Below are 7,238 nucleotides of genomic sequence, written 5' to 3'. Positions count from 1 at the left end.
ATTACATGCTCAGAACAGGGATCCTAATGTCACCATTATCACAAGTTACTGAAATGGAAGAAGAGCAGCCTATTAGCTTTTATTTGCTAATAAAATTTGGCTAGTAATAGCAGCAGCAACAAAACCAGCAGGTGCTCTGTGCCCATTAGTCAAATTTATTATATAACAACAGTATTTGATTACCCGACTGATGACTTGTGAAGTGTTTCTGTGTGTCTGTGTGCACAATCCAGAGCCTGACTGCAAGTACCTGATTGCCAGACAAATCATGTTGGGTTCTTTGGGTTTCGTTCCTAGTTGGATGAAGCACTTGTGCAAATAGCTGATTGCAGTGAAAGTCCATTGGAGAGTCTCCCTGGTGGAACCAGAAAATATGTTTGGTAGCCTTTTCACAGGGGCCAGACATAAACTATCTGAAATCACAGAAAACTCATGTTTATCAACAGTTCTTAGAAAGAAACCTTTATTTTTTTTTTCCATTTATTGCATTTTTTAATGTTTAAACTGTTAATTATACTACTGGAGTTTGTGAGAAAGGTTCATCCACTCAGAAATCTGGGGCCACAGAGTTTTGCCTTCTGCAAAATTGTCTCAACTATTTTTAAATGTATCTGTGTAGTTTGGGTTCTAAAACAAGGATTAAAATAATGATTTGTGCATTTTTCTATCTGGCATATGCATGTTTTGGCTTCATACACATATGGTTAATTTCCATTTGACTTTAGTGAGTGTGTGGAGGGGCTTCACCTGCTAGGCACAGCTTCAAGAGGGAGCAGCCAGATGTTGGTACTGCTGCACAGAGTTAAAGGTGGGCAAGAGGGAAGTGGGAAATGCATCCTGCAAGTCACAGCTCCTGTGCTTTTCTCCTGCCCATGGAGGTAGGAGGGCTGCTGTGGCAAACATGAAGCTAAGCACTGCATAGTAATTTCAGACAGTTGTTCTAAAAAAGCAGAACATTTTGATTTACTTGGGTTGGGTTTGATATAGGTGTCAAGGGAGCTATTTGGGTTTCCCCACTATGAGGAAAGGAAAATACAATTTTTATAATTTTTCACTGATGTTTGGCTGCAGTCTGGCTCCCTTTATTGTACTGGAGTAGCTGTGGCTATTAGTATTTTATTCCTTCCCTCTCCCCATCAGAACTCCACAGCCCATCTGGAACAGGCAGGAACAAAGAGCAGGGAGACAGACTTTTAGCCCCAGGTCTATCAGAGAGGACTCGGACAGTTGAGCAGAAGCTGTTAAAGTAACACCAACATGCTGAACCTGTATGTGTCCTCACCTAACCTCTCTGGATGCACTTTGTTTTGCAGCCACCTGTGTCCTTTCTTTCCTGGGGTCTTAATTACACATTTGTGGCCAGGGCAGGGCTGGCACATGAGCTGCCTTGGGGCTCACATCCTCTCACAACGTGTGTGGGGACATGTGTGTGCAGCAGGAGGAGGACAGGAGGCCTGACCTCCTGCCTGTGGGTGACTAACTGGCTCTCCCTCTCAATTACTTCAAAATGTTAGAGAAAATTTGTTGTTCAGCTTTTCAGAGCAATTACCTGAGATGAAGGCAGCACAGAAATCAAGGAAACTTTCTCTATTAGTGAAAAATACAGTTTAGTATTTTTATTGCTCTCATACACAAAAACATACTGGAAATTGTTTCACTGCAAAGTGAAATAAGAGGTAAAACATTAGAAACACTCATTACAGCCTAAAGTGTTAAGAAGTGAAGTGTTGAATAACACAAACAACTGAAAAGAGATTTAAGCATTTGTATTTAAATCTCTAAGATCTCCTCAAAGGGAGTAACACACGATGGAGAATCTTCCTACATTGTCTTAAAGCATCAGAGTTTTTCAGAGTTCTTGAGTATACGTGTGTGAAGTTACAGTGCAAGCGAAGGAGCAAAGAATAGATAAGATCAATTTAATTATCTATTCATTTATCTCACTATTAATATAATAATGTATTTGTTAATTATTTGATTTCCTTCTCACAAGCTATTTCCACAGTGCATATTTTGCTCACAGACTGGGCTGGAAGGGACAATGTGGTACTGCTGAGCCTTCACTCTGGTGAGGACCAGCTTCTGTGCAGCACAGTGTGCTGTTTGCAGACAGTTCAGCTTTTAAACAAAACTAAATATGGTGGTTGAGAAATTGTGCTTTGAATGTGAAATGCACTAAAATAGCATTAAAAGTTTTATTATTCTGAAAAGGGAACTCCTTTTGTGCTCTGCCTGCTACTGGACTCTTTAGTGCCCTGGGTGCTGCAGGTTGAGTCTGTGTGGGCAGAGTTTGAGGTGCAGAAAACACTGCATTCTTTGTTGGGAATCCTACTGAGCCCACATTGCTCATATGCAGTAGGTGTCCTGGCAGGGCAGATGTGCCTCTGTGTTACTTTGATACACATGACTGTCAGCAGTTTAAAAACAAATAATTCTTTTTGTTTGTTTGTTTTTGTCCACATGTTTTTCATTTGGATGATTATATTTTGAAGCGTGGACTCATTCTTCAAGCCTTGTCTTTTACTTCTCCTGTAGCTGTGAGAAGAATAATTCAGTTGTAAATGGACAGAATGTGATATAAAATTCAAGAGGCAATAAACATAAACTTGATAATATAATTAAATGTGCTTCTGCAATAGACATTTTCTGGCTGTGAGTGCAGTTCAACTCTGAACCTTTATGCAGTGGCCTCATTAGTGGTGCTGGTAGAGACTGCAGTAGGACTAGCAACAAGTCCTCAAACAGGGCAAATTAAAACAAATTCCACATCCACGTAATTGAAGCCTCTGCAAGCTGAGAATTCTAGAAAATTGCTTCTGAGTTTCATCCTTTCAAAAGCTTGAATTTTTTTTCCTCTTCTGTTTTCCATTTGGAAAATTTAGAATATTTTCTTCCTTAGGCTTTTAATGGAAGTTGAAGTTGCAGGATATTTTTTGTTTTTGAACAAGATGAGCTTTTGCTTTATCTGTGGCTAATCATGAATTATTGGGAAATAAGTATAGAGCTTTTTTGTGCATGGGTTATTTCTTAGCTGTTGTTTTCTATGTCATTTTGATAAGGGAGTTCATGGCAATTATTCTGCAGATTTCTTGTTAAAAATGTTTGTGATAAAGAATTAACTGTTTCATAAACTGTTGGTTTATGAATAAATATTAGCAAGAATCTTTCTAAATTTACATAAAATCATTGTAATTATTTTAAAAGGCTCCCAAACCAAAACATATCTTATAACAGTGCCGATTGGCTACAAAATAAAAATTGGATAACAGTGAACATGTTTCTAAGCATGTTGCATATATTAAGAGACATGACTAAACTCTTATTTTATAAAATCATAAGTAACTCCACACAGGTCTCCATGAGGCAAGAGGTTATCTGTCATGTATAGGAAGTGAAGGCAGAGCAAAACCAGAGATTTTGTGTTAGGAGATAGATGAAGGATGGAATGCATGAGGGGGAAAAAGTGAAAATTGTTTGTAAATCATTGGTTGATTTTTTTCTGTCATCTTGTGGGGGGATAGAATGTAAGAGAATAGAGATAGTGCAGAAGGCAATCTCACCCCTGAGGAGTTTCAGCTGCACTAATCACCAAAGATTAGGAACAGGCCTGCCCTTAACAGGCCACAGCTGTGTCCAATAAGCATGAGTGCTGTAAAAGACTGGGTTGGGTGGTTGAGGAGGGAGTTGGAGTTTGTTGGTGGTGCTGTGAGGAGATGGCCATGAGAAATCACTGAGAAGGTATGGAAGTTTTACAATAAGTTGAAAATATCATCTGACTTTTTTTCTTTGGTAATTCTTCTGCAGAGAGATTTCTCCAATACTAGAGACAAGTCCCCCATGGGAGGAAAGGCTTTGAAGAGAGTCTCTGCCAAATTGTGGTGTCTTTCTGCCCAGTACCTCTCTCCATTAGTTCAGTTTGTGAATGAACAGTCATGTTGGGCTATTGATCAAAATGTGTGGTGACATTTGACCAAAATGGGAGGTATGGCTTGACTACTATTAATTTAGGAATTTAAGTTTTGTCTGTACTCCAGTATCTCTGAGATTCATATTGTCTATAAAATCCCATGTCAACAAATCTTTAAAACTTAGAGGGCCCTGTTCCTTCTGGTGGGTAGTGCCCCAGCCTTCGGGTCAGGTGCCTGGAGAACTCAAGGATGCCAATGAAGAAATTCTGACCTTGTTCTCTGCCAGCATTGTGTTATTTGCTTTAAAGTATTTGGGTCCTGTTGTTCAACAGTGATACACAGGCTTTGTGATGTGGCTGAGGGGAAAAAAAGTCAGTATCACAAACTGCTCTAAAATAATTTAGCAAAAGAGGAAATGAAGCAATTCCAGCTCTGGGATGAGTATACTGACACTTGCATTAAAGTGATAAATAGCAAAATGAAGATTTTGCTATTCTTGTATTAAAAGTGATAAATAGCAAAATGAAGATTTTCAGCACCTTGATGTTCTACAGGATTTGAAACATGCTTATCTGTTTGTTGATTAAAGCTTGTAAAGCAGTTGGGATCTGTTTTTTAGCTGAAGAAAACATTTAGATCCCCTTTTCATGTCCAAAAAGGGAGTAGTTTAGCTGAGGTGTGTCTTTAAACCTGCACATGCAGAAATATCATGCTGACATCTTTAGTCTTCCTCTCTTTCTTCCAAGTTCATTGGGACTTAGGCCAGGAGATGGGATTAATTCAGTGGCAGAGGCTGTGGTCAAGTGCCTTGGGACAAGCCAAGCTGCAGAGCCAGTGGTTTTCTGCAAGTTGCTCTGCACATCACAGCAGTGCTGCAAGCAGGCCCAGGCCACAAAGGTGTTTTGGGTCAAACACAGCACAGAGGAATGAGAGGCTGGGGGGTTCTCCATGTGAGATCATGACTGCTTTACCTTGACTGGTAAAAGAGTTGAGCTGGGTTTGAGGGCACTTGGAAATGGTGAAGTGACCTCAAACATGAATCAAATTTGTCAAGGTAATGCAGTCATGATCTCACATGCAGCGATCATGACTGTGGCTGTGGCTCGTGGTAGAAGAACAAACAGTAAGAGGTGGAGGGAAGGAGTTTGGAAGTAGCTGATTGCTCTGCATTCTTACCTACCTGCAAGCTTTTCTTACCAATCGTTTTTCAGTTTTTTTCCTGGACATCTTGTGAAATGTGAAGGGAAATGTACACACCAAATTAACCCTGGGAATGAATCTGTGGTGCTGGCATAATTAATTTTCTTATGTTAGATTACCTGAGCTGTAAACATCAGCACAAGCAGCTGGTAAATGATTCAATTTCTCTTGCACATAAGAAAGGTGGAGTCAGCAATTTTCCTGGGTTTTTTGTACCTCCTTCTTCCCTGTACTTAGGTGGTGTTAAAGGGTTTCTACAGGCTAGGTATGGATCTGGATTTTTCACACTTCCCCCCAAGTAAATACAAGTTCATAGAAACAAATCTTTCAGTGTCGATGGGTCTGTTTGGCAAAGTTTTTGTCAAAAGGATCTTTTGAATTCTAGCATGTAGCTCCTACCCATTCATCCCTCTTCCCCATCCCTGAATAGTCTCTGTATTGCTCTATATTTATAGTTTTACCTGGTACTTGGAATTCAAGAGCATTTTCTGTACTGCATCTGAGTGCTAAAGTTTGAGTCCTGTGGAGGAGCGTTTTGTTTTGGTGGAAATGGAAAACAAATGCCAAAAGTTTGCCAAACAGAGGTCTGGTTTTGCAGGAAATTTTAGTAAGGACAACTGCAGGAGAAACTTTCTTCCTAATTTGAGACTCTCACTCATCCTTTCATCTTATTACATTGTCAGAATCTGTAGGTGGAAGGGCTAGATGCCCTGTAAGATGTGGCACACCTGAGCTATTAGGAGAAATCTGCTGTAATTGGGTGTATCAATGGCAAGGTTAGTGCTGGTTGTAAGATAATATTTCTGTTGTAATTGTGTTTTCTTCTGCCTTTCCCTCTCCCTGAAATGAAGCCTTAGTACCTTTGACTTCAAGCTGTATACACATATTTGTGGATAGAGCTTATTTGTGGAAAAACATGCCTACAGTTGTAAAGCATCAGCATTACACACTTCTCTTCCCTTACAATTCTGTGAAGCAGAACTGCTCTCCTACAGTGTTCTGTCACATTCAGTTACAATGCCTCACTACAAACCACAAAATGGAATGGCAAATTCACATCTACATTTGTAAAAGAGCATCCCTGCACCATTTCTAATTCCAGCTCTTTGATCCTGCTCTCCTGGTGCCCTGAATTGGGAGGGATGGTTGGAAGCTCTGTACTGCACAGTCCTTGATGTAAGAGTCTGTGCCAGCAGGCTGACAAGGAAAAAGCTAGGGCATCTGAGATTTCATGGTCTAACTGAATTCAAAGCCTATTAATGATTTGTTACAGATAATTGCAATCTCCATCTTTTAGTTGTATTTGTATAGTGTCAGACTCTCATTTTATTTGTCCTCTGTGATGTATTTTTATCTGTGAAAAATTCTGTTAACTGATAAATACGAAGACTTTGTGTTCTTTGGAATTTTTTTAATATGATATTAAAAGGTATGTACGTTTGGTTATGCCATGTTTCTTACACTGCTAGTGGGGTTTGAGCTTAGAAAACGTTTTAGGATATTATTAGTCTTGCAGCAGCATACAGGATGGTCATGGAGGAGTGTTTAACCTCCCATGGGGCTCTGTGTTGTTTGAAAAGTCATGGAGAGAAGATATTGAGAAGAAGGCATAAACAGGCATTTATAGGCAGTATTGCAATTTCACTGTGATTTTTAGATTAGATTTTAATATACAGACAAGTAAATTATGTTCAAGGCCATATCCTGTGAATTGTGAAAGATCTGGAAAATGAAGTAAAATCTTGCATCTTCACCTGTGACTTTTTCTGTAAATCACCTCAGTTAATCAGTTCTAAAACTGTTTTTCTTACTCTTACAAGTTGCAGTGGAAATGAATGGGCATCTTCTTTGCATTTCAGTATTCTCAGTCTTACATTAGTGCTGTGCTAAATGCTCTCTTTTCACAGGTTCAGTTTCACAGTTTTTTTTCTTTTTGGTTCCTTTCCTGACCTGTGTCACAGAATATTATTCTTGCCCATGAAGATAGCATTGAAAAATCATAAAATACCTAGCCAGTTACAGTAGGAAAGTAAAAAACAAAGCCCAATTCTAACAAAAATAATGTCTTGCTAGTGCTCACTCAAAATATGTTAATTTATTACTGTATTTAGATATTCTGTGTGACAGCAA

The sequence above is a fragment of the Melospiza georgiana genome, chromosome 10 (assembly GCF_028018845.1).
Source record: "Melospiza georgiana isolate bMelGeo1 chromosome 10, bMelGeo1.pri, whole genome shotgun sequence".
Lineage (NCBI taxonomy): Eukaryota > Metazoa > Chordata > Aves > Passeriformes > Passerellidae > Melospiza > Melospiza georgiana.
This window is presented reverse-complemented; position numbering follows the sequence as displayed.